Source organism: Papaver somniferum, chromosome 3 (assembly GCF_003573695.1).
Source record: "Papaver somniferum cultivar HN1 chromosome 3, ASM357369v1, whole genome shotgun sequence".
NCBI lineage: Eukaryota > Viridiplantae > Streptophyta > Magnoliopsida > Ranunculales > Papaveraceae > Papaver > Papaver somniferum.
In genome coordinates, this window is record NC_039360.1 from 21,357,962 (window position 1) to 21,374,062 (window position 16,101).

A 16,101-nucleotide genomic window follows, 5' to 3' on the forward strand; every position below is an offset into this window, starting at 1 on the left:
ATTCAAAATTTTCATATAAAATATTTCTATACATTTCTAAATTTAATTATACACCATGAAATGCAATTACAAGAACTTAGCGTAGAAACTAACATGTTAAAAAATCTTGTTGAATTGTGGTATACCCGATCTTAAGTAGACTTTTTTAAAGGGCTAAGGGGGTGTCCTAATGGATGAAGTTACAAAAATATCCTTATCCATTATAATTAAAATTACTCTAATCATTTTCTACTCATTTTCATTTCATCTTGTCCTCTTGTCTTCTTCTCCTCTACCATACCAACCGACCTCCCTCTTCTTCTTTTTCTCCCCTCCATCGAAAACTCGTCGATTCGAAAATTCCATCGTCGATTAATATTTAAACATGAATCTGTGTGTGACATAAACTTATAGAAGACCTAGTACTGAAGACCATGGCATCGTAAAATCAGTTCAATACAAACGGAAGGAAAATTCAGCGGGTGAAGAACAAATCACGGAAACTGCTGAAACCGAAGAAATGACGTGATTGAGAAAGTAAGGTCCTACTTAAACCCACTCTAGCACTTTAATTTCATATTTTTATGTCAAATTAGGTCAGAAAAATTGAATTTGTGAATCTGCAGTTACTTAGATGGCAGGGTCTCTAATGCACGACCTTGTTGACTTTTCATATTGAGGGTTAGTCGTTGTCTTCCTAGGTTTAAGATCATGCCAACTTTTTATATCTGGAAATGCCATTTACAAGGTCAGCACGATATTCAACCTTAAGACTTTGTCGACTAAATGTAGTTTTGTTAGTCGTTGGTTCTTGAAATTTCTAACCTTCCGACTAATGCTGTGAGAATTCCTGAGTTTCCTGAGTCCCGTATAGTTATAAGTCGGCATGTTATTTGAAGACAACCTTGCTGACTTAATATTAGTCGGCACTCTATATATTTTTGACCCTGCCTATTAATTGTGTGAAAATCCTTGTGTTCTTGTATTCCATTTTGTTATTATCCGGCATGTTATTAGCCGACATGTTATTTGAATACTTCCATGCCGACTATTGTTTAGCCGGCATAGATTATTGTATTCGTCCCTGCCGACTATTGTTTAGTCGGAATTGATTATTGTTGTCGACCCTGACGGATAGTTGATTTTTTTTCATTGTTCTTGTTTAGGTTGCAAAAGCTCAAGCAAGGAAAGAAGAAACTTATTACTCCTCCTTCAAAACCTCCTCGCGTTGGTGACAAACTCTTGACTGCGATACATCGAGGGGCATTCGTTGATCCGGAAGGCTCAAGATTCATGAACGGAATGATTCTCAACCACCACCGGAACCAAGCGATTCTAGATCAAACTCCATATGAAGACCAATCAATTCCATCTGGTAGAAGAGGTAATAATGATGATGATGTTGAAGGAACTTCGATTGATGAAGGAGATAACGATGATGATGATGATGATCAAGATATGCCACATGTTGGAGGAGGTAATGATGATGGTGATAACAATGATGGAGATAAAGATAATGATGGAAAAGGTGAAATTTTTGAAGAGTAAGAGGATAATGAATAGGAGGAAGAAGTTGGAGAACAAAAAGGTAATGATCAAGCAACATGTGTTGGGGTTGAACAACAAATTCAAGATGCAGCTGCAACCGCAACCGGAAAGAAGAAGAGGTTTATCAATAAACCAGCTGATTTCCACATGCCTCCCCCTTACTTGAAGAAGCAACTGAAAGATGGTGACCCTCCACTAGGGTTACGGGAAGATGGTGGACATGTTTTTTTTGGATAGCAAGACTCATGGGCATGTGAAATCTATAATACGATCATAAGTGTTTTCAATCCAACTTTGTTTTTATTTAAGTGTATCTATCTTAAATTTGCTTCAAATGTTTGTATTTTATATTTTTAAATTGTGTGTTTTTTGTTTATGTTATTTAGGATCATAAGAATGACATTTGTTTTATGAGGCGCAAAGTTTCAAACACTATGATGAAGAAATGGACAATTCATTTGGAATATTGTGACGCCGTGAGAGAGATTGTCCAAAACTCCGGGTTGTGGCCTGCGATGAAGAGTTCAGTTTTTCAGTATGACAAAGTTATTGTATCTGCATTCTGTGAGAGGTTTTACGGAGAGACCGATACAATGTTATTCCCATTCGGTGGGATGAAGATAATTCTTGATGATGCTCATCAAATTCTAGGACTCGGGGTTGATGGAAAATCCATCCAAGATGACTACGATGAGGACATTTCTTGGGAGAATCCTTTCGAATTGACCAAGATCTTGTTCGGTGGGATGAGAAGCAGTCAGAGAATATGTTTGTAAAGAAGGATGGTTACCTAAGCAATAAGTTAAGTCTGAAGATGTTGAGGTACACATACTCTGGTACCCACAAAATCTATGATAAGAAATGAAGTGTGGACTTGGTGCTAATGAATACTACTGCGTCAGCTTATTTTCTATACGTTCTGGCCAACTGTATTTTCTATGATGTTGAGGTACACATACTCTGTTTCACAGCAGTACCTATGTGTCGTTCATCACAGATGTTGCATTAGGTCTTTAGCTACTATTTCTCCCTGTAACAGTGATTCTGCAACACCAGCAAACTGTTGCGAATCATCTGTATTATCACTTTTCATCTTTTTAATCATCTTTTGAGCCATAAACAATTACTTTGAGATCATGATTAATATGAGGAGTTAAACCCCATTGCTGAGGTGATAGAGGAAGCTATTTTTCCAACAAAAAGCGGTACAATCTATTTTATTTAATATATTGCAATTATTATTATGATTATTTGCCTTGAACTATTATTGAATATGATTTTTATTTGAGTGATTGTGATATATTTTGATGGAGTATGCTTAGTTTATAGACTCTTGATGCTTCATACTTGGTATTTACAATTATTACTTTTGAAAATCTATTAGTTGCAATATTTTAGAATCAGATTAAACGAGAAAATTGCATGAATATAAATATTTGGACCAAATCACTTTGAACTTGGAAAATAGTGGAATCTTAGCCTCAGTGTTCTTTTAATATTGATACCAACTTTGTCGGTGTTTGTTATTACTATTAGCAAGTTTTCTATTTAGTTTTAAATTTAAGTCTAAAGTTATCCTTCACAAGTTCGAGAATCGAATCACTTTTTACCACTATCTACAAATCACATCAATTTTTGGCGCCGCCGACGCGGACTTGTTTTTAGGGTTTTAGATTTATTTTATTTTTATTTATTTTATTTTTTTTGTTATTATTTTTGTTGTTTTTTGTGTTTTTGGGTATTTATCTTGTGTCTACAGGTTCTGGATCATAAAGAAAATTGAGCCTAAGAGTTTGGTGATTTCATAAAGACTTGGAGCTAAAGTTTAAAGCAAAAAGAACAGAAAAGAAGACAATTTTATTTTAGAAAATTTTAGTTTAGGGTTTGTTTATTTTCTTTTAGAAAAAGAAACTGTATTAGGGTTTATTATTTTTGTAATTTTTCTTTTCTTTTTTGGACTTTTGGACTTTGGGACATTATTTTTTATTAACCTACGAAAGGGTACTTTAAATATAAACTGTTTGCAGAGAAGGAGGACAATTACGATATTGCCTCTGCACCTTGGGTTCGTACACTTGACATCAGAGTCAGTGGCCCGAGTCGACTACAACCGATTCGTCCCCCGTCTGGAACGGGAGGTAAGATTATAAACACTCGCGAATCCCCTGTCAGCGAGTTACTGGAATCCTTCGTATGAATATATGTTGAGGACTGAATACAGACATTTAATTTTCTAGTAAAGGGAAAGGTCTGGCCATACAAGATAAGGGTTCGGATTTCATCACCGTTCTCTTCTTGCCCTCTTTAGGAACACGTAACCTACGCGAACCTAAGCCTAAAATTTTGACTAGAACGAGACCGATAGGGTAACGAGCTTAACAGGAAAGTCATTCGAAAAATATTGGTTACTCTTTTAAGCATACTTCGAAGTTCTTGACGGTTTCTGTAAGTTGAATGCGTGACTGCGCCGCCTTGTAATACCGGTGAGGCCTTGGGTATCAAAGCTCCACCGAGCTTCCCTCGCCTCTATTCAACTTACTTTAACTCGGATTGATTCCAGAGGGGTTTGCTTAAATTGTAACGAATTCCCGTTCGAAGGATTAGAAGCTGGTCTAGAAACAATCTAAGTGGAGCCATCATGCTTTTTGTTTGCTAGAAATCAATAGGTTTGATTTGGTTGAGTCGGCCTTGATCTGTGTTTGCTTACCCTTCCAATTTAGAAAATTCTATTGTATGCCTGAACGTAAAAGAGACGCACTAGGTAGATTTGTTAAAGAGAAACCTAGTAGTTCGAAGCGTCTCGATTACCTTAATCTAGAGAGTACTTTTGAAGAGTCTGTTTTTGAACGTCCTTTGACTGAGGAGAGAATCCTGTTGCTCCGATAGCGCCAGAAATGGCAACTTTGAAAGCTTTGTTGAATCCAACTAGGACTACTCGTCCCTCATGTATCAGGTTAGCTGAGACGGAAGCAACTTATGAACTTAAACCTGGGACCTTACAGCTGCTCCCAATCTTTTTAGGGAAAGAAAATGAAAACCCCTATTTCCATGTTAGGGACTTTGAGGAAATTTGTAGTACCCTCAGGATTAGAAACCTAGATGATGATGCTTTGAAACTTAGGTTATTCCCCTTTTCCCTGAAAGATAAAGCTAAATCGTGGCTATATAGTTTGGCTTCCGGGTCAATCGAAACGTATGAACAACTTACATCTCTGCCTTTTTGAACAAGTTTTTCCCTAGGCACAAAACATCGTCTATTAGGACGCAAATCTGCACGTTTTCTCAACAGGAGGGAGAAACTTTGTATAGGTATTTGGAAAGGTTCAATGATTTATTAGCCCAATGTCCTCATCATGGTTTAGAGAAGGTTAGGTTAGTTCAGATCCTTTATGAGGGTTTAGATTATCCCACCACAACCACAGTAGAATCTATGTGTACTGGTGGATTTGAGAACCAAACAGTTGATGACGCGATGACATATTTGCATGAAGTCGCCGAAAAGACCCAACAATGGGAAAGTAGTAGGGGACCCCAGAAAACAATTCTTCTCGGCAGAGGAAACGTTAATAGGGTAGAAGGAGGCTATGAATCAGATGCCAAAATTGCTGCTATAGCGAAAAGGTTAGAAGCTTTAGAAGTGGGTAACACTAGTGGTAGATTGGAGCCTTTTTGGGAAGGCCAGAATAATGAAGAGCAAGCCAATGCTCTATATAATAACACTAGGTTTGATAATCGTCAGAAGTTTGACCCATATTCAGAAACCTATAATCCTGGTTGGAGAACCATCCGAACTTTTCATGGTCTAAGGGCCAGAGTCAGGGTCAGTCTAATAATTCTAATGCTCCCCCAGGTTTTGGCTACACTAGGAATACATCAGGCCCAGAAAATAAAACGACTAGCTTAGAGGAATCTATTAAGATGTTAGCAAAAACTCAGGAAATGTTAGCACAGAGCCATGTTAGTTTTCAACAGGAAACCAAGCAGAATTTTCAAACTAATGCTCAGAGCCTTGCTAAGTTAGAACTTCAAGTCGGCCAAATAGCTAAGACCTTAAGTGAGAGAGATAATGGTAGGTTCCCTAGTCAGACTAATCCCAATCCTAGAGGAGTTCATGAAGTAGGTACAAAACCATCGAATCAATAGAAGAATGTTAGAAACCTTAGTCTGATAGTTAGAATAGTAGACAATCAGGTAACCATGCCCGATAGTGAACATACTGTAGTTCACCCCTCAGGACCACTAGCTAAGGAAACTGATAAAATTTCTGATGATGCCAACTCAGTTCTGAGAGGTCTGATTCTGTGCCTAGACCCCATTTCCTCAGCTATTAGTACCAACAAAGAAGGAATCGAACTTTAATGACATATTGGAGGTTTTTAAGCAAGTTACCATAAACCTTCCTTTATTAGATGCAATTAGGCAAATTCCTGCTTATGCCAAGTTCCTTAAGGATATGTGTACGCGAAAGCGAAAACTTAGCGTCCATAAGAAAGCCTTTTTAGCTAGTCACGTAAGTTCAATATTCAAAACACACAACTCCAAAGTACAAAGACCCAGGTTCCCTACCATTGCTTGTACAATAGGTAACACGGGTAGAAAAAGCTTTACTTGACTTAGGAGCCAGTGTGAACCTACTTCCGTACCATGTGTACTTACAGCTAGGACTTGGTGAAATGAAACCTACTCAGATACACTGCAGTTAGCTGATAGGTCTGTTAAAATTCCTCGAGGTGTTATTGAGGATGTCCTTATTGAGGTCGACAAGTTTATCTATCCAGTGGATTTCGTGGTCCTAGATACCAACCTGTCCCTGACCCAGAGAACCAGATACCTGTGATTTTAGGTCCCGTTTTTAGCTACGTCGAATGCGATCATTAACTGTCGAAATGGTGTGATGAATTTATCTTTTGGTAATATGACTATAGAGATGAACATTTTTAATGTCAGTAAGCTACCTTATGAGCTAGATGACACATGTGTTGAAGAGGTGAACATGATAGAAGCCTTAGTTCAAGTCATTACCAAACATTTTTTTGAAGACCCATTAGAAAGTTGTCTATCCCATTTTGGTTTAGATTTTGATGACGATAGCACTATTGAACAGTGAATGCTCTATTAGATTCTACCCCTGTGTTAGACACTGATAGATGGAAAGCTAGGTTCGAACCGTTACCAGTTTCTGAGACTACCCTAATTCCTTCTTTAGAAGAGCCCCCAAAGTTGGACCTTAAACCACTACCCGATACTCTAAAGTATGTGTTTTTAGGCCCATCTGAGACTTTACCTGTGATTGTAGCTTCCGATTTGGATAGTGATCAGGAAAGTAGGCTAGTAATAGTTACTTCAAGACAATAAGGAAGCTTTAGGGTGGACTATAGCAGACATTAAGGGTATAAGTCCTACTGTGTGTATGCATCAGATTCATTTAGAGGAAGACTCCAAACCTTCTAGGGAGATGCAACGTCGACTGAACCCTAACATGAAAGAGGTAGTTCGAAAAGAGGTGCTTAAGTTGTTAGATGCGGGTATTATTTACCCAATTTCAGACAGTAAGTGGGTCAGCCCTGTTCAGGTTGTCCCCAAGAAATCAGGTATCACTGTAGTCCAGAATGATAATAATGAATTAATCCCAACCCGAGTGACCACGGGATGGCGTGTGTGTATTGACTATAGGAAATTGAACAAGGTCACAAGGAAGGATCACTTTCCCCTTCCTTTTATCGACCAAATGCTAGAGCGATTAGCTGGACATAGTCACTATTGCTTCTTAGATGGCTACTCCGGTTATAATCAGATCGTTATTGCCCCAGAAGACCAAGAGAAAACCACTTTTACCTGTCCCTTTGGTACCTTTGCGTATAGACGCATGCCTTTCGGGTTATGTAATGCCCCTGCGACTTTTCAGCGTTGTATGATGAGCATATTTTCTGATATGGTAGAACGGTTTTTAGAGGTCTTTATGGATGATTTTTCAGTGTTTGGTTCATTTTGATGAGTGCTTGCATCATTTGACATTAGTGTTGACTAGGTGTAAGGAAAAAATTTAGTGCTTAATTGGGAAAAATGCCATTTCATGGTTGAATCAGGAATTGTTTAGGGCACATCGTTTCTTCAAAGGGTATAGAGGTAGACAAAGCCAAATTGACCTTATTAAGACTTACAGGTCCCAAAAACCGTAAAAGATATTAGGTCATTCTTAGGGCATGCAGGTTTTTACCGTCGATTCATTAAGGATTTTAGCTTGATTTCTAGACCTCTTTGCAATTTGCTTGCAAAAGATGTTAAGTTTGTCTTTGATGATGCTTGCTTAAAGGCTTTTGATAAGCTTAAAACTTTACTCACTACTGCCCCGATAGTCCAGGCACCTAACTGGAACCTACCCTTTGAAATTATGTGTGATGCTTCAGATTATGCTATAGGCGTTGTGCTAGGTCAGCGAGAAAACAAATTACTCCATGTGATTTACTATGCTAGCAAAACTCTGAATGATGCCCAAATGAACTATACAACTACCGAGAAGGAATTGTTAGCCATCGTTTTGCCTTGGATAAGTTTAGATCCTATTTATTAGGTTCTAAGATCGTAATCTATACTGATCATGCTGCTTTGAAATACCTTTTGTCTAAGAAGGATACCAAACCTAGATTGATTAGATGGATCCTTTGTTACAAGAATTTTTCCAGACATTAGAGACAAAAAGGGTGCAGAGAATGTAGTAGCAGACCACTTGTCTAGGCTAGTTGTTAGTTCCCCTAATAATTCCCTTCCTATAAGGGATAGTTTTCCTGATGAACAATTGTTCTCTGTTTCCTAATCACCTTGGTATGCAAATATAGTGAATTATCTTGTTACTGGTCGAATGCCTCAACATTAGGGTAAGCAAGATCGTTCTAGGTTTTTAGCCGAGGTTAAGCATTTCTTTTGGGACGATCCTTATCTGTTTAAGTATTTTCCGGACCAGATTATTAGGAGATGTGTATATGAGAGTGACCAGTCTAATATTATCTCCTTTTGTCATGAACATGCATGTGGGGGTCATTTTAGTGCTAAGAAGACTGCTGCTAAGATTTTGCAGTGTGAATTTTACTGGCCTTCGTTGTTTAAAGATTCCCATAGTCATTGTGTTTCTTGTGAGCGTTGCCAGAAGTTAGGAACCATTTCCCGTAGAAATATGATGCCTTTGAACCCTATTTTAGTGATTGATGTCTTTGATGTGTGGGGCATTGATTTTATGGGTCCATTTCCTATTTCGTTTGGTTATCTTTACATACTTGTCGCTGTAGACTATGTGTCTAAGTGGTTGAGGCGATTCCGTGTAAAACGAATGACCACAGGGTCGTAGTCCAGTTTTTGAAAGAGAATATACTTACACGTTTGGTACGCCGCGAGCTATAATTAGTGATAGAGGTTCACACTTTTGTAATAGACCGTTTGTTCTTTTAATGAAACAATACGGTATTACCCATAAAGTAGCAACCCCATATCACCCTCAGACTAGTGGTCAGTTAGAGGTTTCCAATAGAGAAATTAAACGTATTCTAGAGAAAACAGTTAATCCAAATAGGAAAGACTGGTCGTCGAGGCTTACTGATGCCTTATGGGCTTACCGTACTGCGTTTAAGACACCCATTGGAATGTCACCTTATCGTTTAGTATTTGTCAAGGCATGTCACCTGCCTGTTGAGTTAGAGCATCGAGCCCATTGGTCTATTAAGAACTTAAAATTTTCACTTGACAAGGCAGGAGCTCAAAGAAAGCTCCAGCTCAATGAGTTGGACGAGATTCTTAGAGATACATACGATAGTGATAAAGAGTGTAAGAACAAAATGAAACTTGTGCATGATAGGAATATTTTACGAAAGTCATTTTCTCCAGGTCAAAAAGTTCTTCTATATGACACTCGGTTGCATCTATTCCCCGGGAAGTTGCGCTCTCGATGGACCGGTCCTTTTGTGGTCCGTACTGTTTTTCTCATGGCGTTGTTGAGATTGAGACACCAGATGGTAGTAGTTCTTCGAAGGTTAACGGTCAGTGGTTGAAGACCTTTTTAGAGCCTTTTTCTACGGGTGATGTTGAGGAGGTCCCTCTGGAGGACCCTGTTTACCTTGATTGACCATCAAGGCGATTTTGTATGTTGTATATTATTTTTGTAGGTTTTTGGTTACACTTCACCCAGGTACTATCTTTCCGACTTCATGTTACTTATATTTTTGGTACTATTCTTTAATTAGAAACATTGAGGACAATGTTAGATTTAAGTTTGGGGGTGGGGTAGAACTTTTTGACTTTTTGTTACCTTTTCGTTGCAATAAATAAACTCCAGAGCCTAGGAATTTATCCTTATTAAGGATGGCACTACCCAATCCAAGTGGATGGAAGCATTTTGGTTGTAGGAGTTGAGGGACCAATCTGATTAGATGGAAACATCTAAAAAGTCTATTCATAAAAGCATAGAGCTCAGGTGTTAGAAATAGCATGGTAGTTTCGCCATATCTCATTGAGTCCTTTTCACTTCTATTTTTATTTTTATTTTTTCTTTGAAAAATATGTTTCTCTAAGTGATTAGGTGGGGCTCACGATTCAAGTTGTTGCCATTGCTAGGGTGAAATAGAGTGATTGAGATATCCATATATATAAAAAAAAAGAGAAAAAAAGAAAAAAAGTTGAAAAATTAAAAAAAAAAAGAAAAAAAAAAGAAATTGAGACCAGACCAACTGGAATAAATTCAATAAAGTCGACCACTGGAACCCTTGTATATGCCAGTTGTGTTGACCTAGAGTTAGGATTATCAACCACTGGTACCCTTGTATATGCCAGTGTGTTGATATTAATCAGACCGGTATCTCAGTCCATTAGGATATGTTCATTATGGAAGTGTCCTTCAGACAGATATGAGAAACACCGTTCACCTTAGTCAACATCAAAAGCATCTATTTTTTTCTATATCCATCTTCTTAATCTATCCATGTGATTTGTTTGATTCTGAGTTTGGATGCGACAATCTGAGTAGAGCTCTGTCACTTTATATGAATTTTAGTATGCTTGAGTGCGAACTCGTGTACAACAATTGGAATTTCGCATCAGGGTACTTCCTCCTGTAGTCAATAAGTATGCCAACCAAGGAGATTCTTTAGTGCCTTCCAAGGTTCTGTGTAGATAGCTAGGGTCTGGAGTATAAAGGTTTTGTGGGTATACCTCTGGTAAGCCCTCCGGAGACAACACTCCGCCACTAGAGACACCTAGGGGTTTAAAGGCTCATTGCATACGCTAAATGCAATCGACGATGCATGCGATAGTGAGTTAGGATTTTATTTCTATTTTATTTTTTGCTCGAGGACTAGCAAATAATAGGTTTGGGGGTATTTGATAGACGCATTTATGTGTCTATTTTGATCTAGATTTTCTATTTTTTTAGTACCAGTTTTTGTACTTATTTTGGTATTTTATGTTTTTGTAGGTGTTTTTGGAGAAATAAGCTTTTGCGGGAAAATTGGCTCGAAAAGTGGTATTTGCGCTCGTGCGAGAAAATTACTATTCAGACTCACCGTTGAGATAAGGGGCACTTCAATTACTAAGGGGCACTTACTGATAAGGGGTATCCTCTTTACTATTTGCTGCCGCATGTTATTTACACCCCATCAGAGGATAAGGGGAGGTCATCTTCAAGAATTCAAATTCAAGTTCTGGCAGGAATTATTTTTACAGCGAAGCATATTTTAGGGTTTGATTTTGGAACGATTATGGAGAGATTCAACCGCTAAATTCTCTTGGGTTAGGCTTCAGTGGACTAAACAGGGCGTGTATGGGTGTTTTATTCGATGAACTTGGGCTGGATTTTTAGTATGAAGCAAAACAGGAAAGTGATATAATCTCGGGTTTTTTGTTGTTGAAAGTTACGTGGATTATGCTGGATATTTTCATGGATATGACTCGAATTAGCCCGTTGCTACAAAACAGGGGTGGTAGTAGAGTTTGAATCGAACCAGGAGAAGTTGTGATGTGGTTCTCGTGAAAACAGGGCAAGAGAGAAGTTATGGGAAGTTGATTTATTTTTAGTAAATATGTACAGAAAGGGAAGAGAATATCACCTGTTGGATTTGATTCTATCCTAAGAAGAGGGTTGACAACGGAAACCAGAGAAGAAAAGGGAAAGAATCCGTAACTTTCTGTGAAGAAAAGTCCGTGACTTGCAGACAAAAGAACGGGAAGATAATTGAAATCTTTCTCGAAATATCGTCACCTGTAGAGTATATATAAGTTGTTTTGAGTCTCATATAGGGGGTAAGAAACCTTATGAGAAGTTTAGAACACCACAGAGCTCCAGAGATCGAGTTGCAGGAAAATACCTTATTTTGATGCTGCTGCTGAAGAGGAAGAACACGAAGAACATTGACGCACAAGCAACTTTCGCAGAAAACTATCGTTGTTTCACAGCAGTACCTATGTGTCGTTCATCACATATGTTGCATTAGGTCTTTAGCTACTCTTTCTCCCTGTAACAGTGATTCTGCAACACCAGCAAACTGTTGTGAATCGTTTGTATTATCACTTTTCATCTTTTTAATCATCTTTTGAGCCATAAACAATTACTTTGAGATCATGATTAATATGAGGAGGTAAACCCCATTGCTGAGGCGATAGAGGAAGCTATTTTTCCAACAAAAAGCGATACAATATATTTTATTTAATATATTGCATTTATTATTATGATTATTTGCCTTGAACTATTATTGAATATGATTTTTATTTGAGTGATTGTGATCTATTTTGATGGAGTATGCTTAGTTTATAGATTCTTGATGCTCCATACTTGGTATTTACAATTATTACTTTTGAAAATCTATTAGTTGCGATATTTTAGAATCAGATTAAACGAGAAAATTGCATGAATATAAATATTTGGACCAAATGATTTTGAACTTGGAAAATAGTGGAATCTTAGCCTCAGTGTTCTTTTAATATTGATACCAACTTTGTCGGTGTTTATTATAATTATTAGCGAGTTTTCTATTTAGTTTTGAATTTAAGTCTAAAGTTATCCTTCACAAGTTCGAGAATCGAATCACTTTTTACCACTATCTACAAATCACATCAGTCCTACAGGGTGCCACTATTTTAATGCTTGACGGTCTATACAGTATAGTGCATTATGGCTTTGCATTGCGCTGTTTTGGCTTTGCACTGACTTAGCCTACAACACTGTAACGCACAATCATTGTGCTCACTTGATGGACCGTTCATAGTAAGACACACCTTGTACTTGAGAGTATGTGGTGCATATGATCCACAAACCACAACAGATAATTCGGTTTAATCATCTTCTCCGCCTCCATTTGTTTCTTCCTCCTCAACCCCAAGCAAACCACCTTCTTTTCCGGTTATTTCCTCCGTCACAACTTTGATTGCCGTTGATGGATTCCAGTTGCATAACACCTTCATCATCATCATCAACTAAATCACTAAGCTTCAATTATCACTCTTCTCTGATTCTCATATCTCAGCAGCCGTCTAATCTTTGGTTTCGAGACCTCTGGGAAATCAGAATCACCAAATAGTAATTAAAGGTCAATTAATCAATAAGACACACAAAGGTATAACCTTTTTAACCCCACTCTCTATGTTTTATTGATTTTTTTCATTTCAAGTTGTAATTTTTATTAATGGGGTATTGAAATTCAGTTCGAATTTGTTTTATAGTGCAGATACCAATACCCCACACCCATATTCAGTGGATTTTTTATTTATTTTTTGCATTTTTTTCTAAGAAGGAAATATGAGAGATGGTGTAAGAGAATAGTTGAGATCCAAAAACACCATCTCTGAAAGTAATTCTCCACATTCTAAGGTTATGGGGTTAAGAAATAGAACCTCTGGTTGGGATGCCTTTGGGCAGCAAGAAAGACAAGGTTTGAAAAAGGCTGAATTTGATTCTGACCCTTATCCACCTGTTGAAAATACCCCACATCTCTGCTCCCATTGAAACAAGTACTAATGAATGGATCAGCGAAATCATTTATTTAGTTGTGCGGCTTCTGTATTGTCCTCGAGTGTCGAATTTGAAGAACAAATACTAGCTACTGGTTCTAGTAGTAAGCCTGACAATGAGGGTGTTAGTGATGTGGAGAAATTGAAAGAGTTGCATAAGTGGGCTGATGATAGCTTGATTGGGGATATTTTAGGATCTGTAAGTAATGATTTCTCACATGCATCTACTGTATTGCAAATTATGTTTTCATCTGACAACTCCAATCAGACTGGGAAAGCATACACTTCGGATAGAAGTGATCCCTCCCAAAACATTGCAGAAGAAACAAAGATTTTGGTTGAGGAAGTGGTAATTGAATTATTGTCCCGACTTTTGATGGTCTATACAAATATCCTTATCACACAATAAATATATCCCTCTCCATCTTTAAGCCCATTTGGATCCATCAATGATTTTTCTTCTTTCCATAATTACCCTTCTAAACATGAATAGATTAGTTTCCAATCTTTTCTTTTGAGATCCAAATTTTATATTTTCTCTCAAACAACAGACACCGCCAACACTACCACCTCTGTTACCACCACCATCTCTCTTTTCTTTAGCGTCATCGCTACCATCTCCGCCACCATCTTCAATTCGAACATGTTGTAGTAACCTAATTTCATTTGAGAAAGAAAGTTTCCAGCGGAATAATCGAAAGAGGAATAAAATTCTGATTGGAAATTAGTCGAAGAATCAACTGAGATCGAGATAAAATCATTATTATCAACAGTCCATCATTAAGATTCAAATGAGATCTCTTCTTAGGATTCGATTTCTGGTAATTCGATTTTTATTATAGATTCCGATATACAAATTTAGGTCTAAATTCAAGCTTAGATTTCAAAATTAGATAGAAGTTGTTAAACTTTGATTTCATTATTTTTTGTTGTAAATACCGTTGCATGTGTTACAGGTACTAATACTGTTGATTAGTAAAGTAGAACTGGAGTCGGATGCGCTGCTGGTGGTGCAATTGGCTTTGATGGAGACGTAGTTGGAGGTGGTGCTGGTGGAAGTGGAGGATTAGGTTTTAGAGTATGATATGCTTTTGTGTTGGTGATGGAATTGGTGACTTTGAAGTGGTGGACGAGAATTTAGTTTCTCATATTGGGTACTGTATATTTATTTGATCTTCTCCTGTAAGTCTTCACATATTTTTTTTTTTGAGGAACATAATGGTTTGGATACTTTGTTGCGACTGAAAATGCTATGGTTTGTTGAGGTATGCTCTTTTAAGTTGTTGGTTAGGCCATTTTATACAAATTTGTCAGAGATATGCTCAAAGCATGATTATACTGTGCATTTTGTATTCAAGTTTGAGTGCAACACATATAATTTTACGTTTTAATGACTCTCTTTGTCCTGATTCTGCAAATGCCAATGCATTCTCTTATGGTTGATGGTTTATGAAGCTACATGTGATGATCATTTGATATTGTTTATATGTTTTTATGGGATCAATTTTTGTTGTTGACCCAATTTTTTGTGGGATCAACTATGGTTGTTGATCCATTTATGGGATCAACTCTTGCTTTTGACCCAATTTTTTGTGGGATCAAATATGGTTGTTGATCCATTTATTGGATTAACTCTTGTTGTTGACCCAATTTTTTATGGGATCAATTACTGTTGTTCATCCTTTCAACTCCTAATGTTGACAATATTTCCTTGGATAAGTATAATCATGCTTTTAGTTTAAATCATGTAATTTTCTTCCAATTTGAACTTGTGGTGCAATGGTAGCATGACTGACTCCTGATAAGCACGTATGTGCTACATTTTGTACCCATATTTATATTAGCTAGGACTCGATATTGTTGCTAATAATACTATTTTAATTCTTTTGTAGAAAGTAGAAGTAAATCCAATCATCCAAAAATAAATGGCGAAATGTGAAACTAAAACAGTGCTTGCCACAAAAAAAACCTAGCAAGGTTACCCGAGACACCAAAACGAGATAGAGAAGGGATGATACACAAGTGGGACGGTCTAATTGAAAATAAGAAGGTCAAGCACGTACACATGCTTTCCCCTGAATCATGTTTTTGTGGGGCTCAGAAGAACAGTCGTGTGATTTTCAGCAAATTGCAAGCAGAAAACATTATAGTGGGTTATTATCCCATGTGTCGTCGCATATTTACACATCCAGTTTTGGGAAGTTGAAAAGGCATTAGTTGTTAAGGAAATCTTGTTAGTTAGTGGAATATTGGAAAAAATAAATGGGTCCACGTGAATATATTATTGGAGGGAGAAAAATGAATTTAAAAGATTTTGCTTTCTCACCCGTGGGATTCTTTTTAAGTCTAACAAATATGCATGCAAGCAAAATGAAGAAGAATATATATGGGGAGATCACATTGATGACCACCATGCAAGTTTCAATTAAGGCTAATTAAGAGAATGACGACATGCCTTTATTTGGTATATATTTTATGTATTATGAAGAAGAAAAAGGGGGGTTCTGGTGACTGTTTTGGGAGGCCGGTTTTGGGAGATCTCTCTTGCGAGAGGCCGAAACCAGAGAAGAGAAAAGAGAGGCGCGGCTA

At 37.4% G+C, this 16,101-nt stretch overlaps 1 long non-coding RNA gene and 1 pseudogene across 1 annotated transcript; one reads left to right on the plus strand and one right to left on the minus strand.

The window, feature by feature from the left end:
- Positions 1-4,787: 4,787 nt before the first annotated feature.
- On the minus strand, positions 4,788-4,887 carry LOC113362364 (annotated as a pseudogene).
- A 7,933-nt stretch (positions 4,888-12,820) lies between these two features.
- Positions 12,821-14,842, plus strand: LOC113361012. The gene is made up of 2 exons (XR_003364908.1): positions 12,821-13,118; positions 14,469-14,842. It is a non-coding gene; the product is annotated as an uncharacterized LOC113361012 (long non-coding RNA).
- Positions 14,843-16,101: the final 1,259 nt, after the last annotated feature.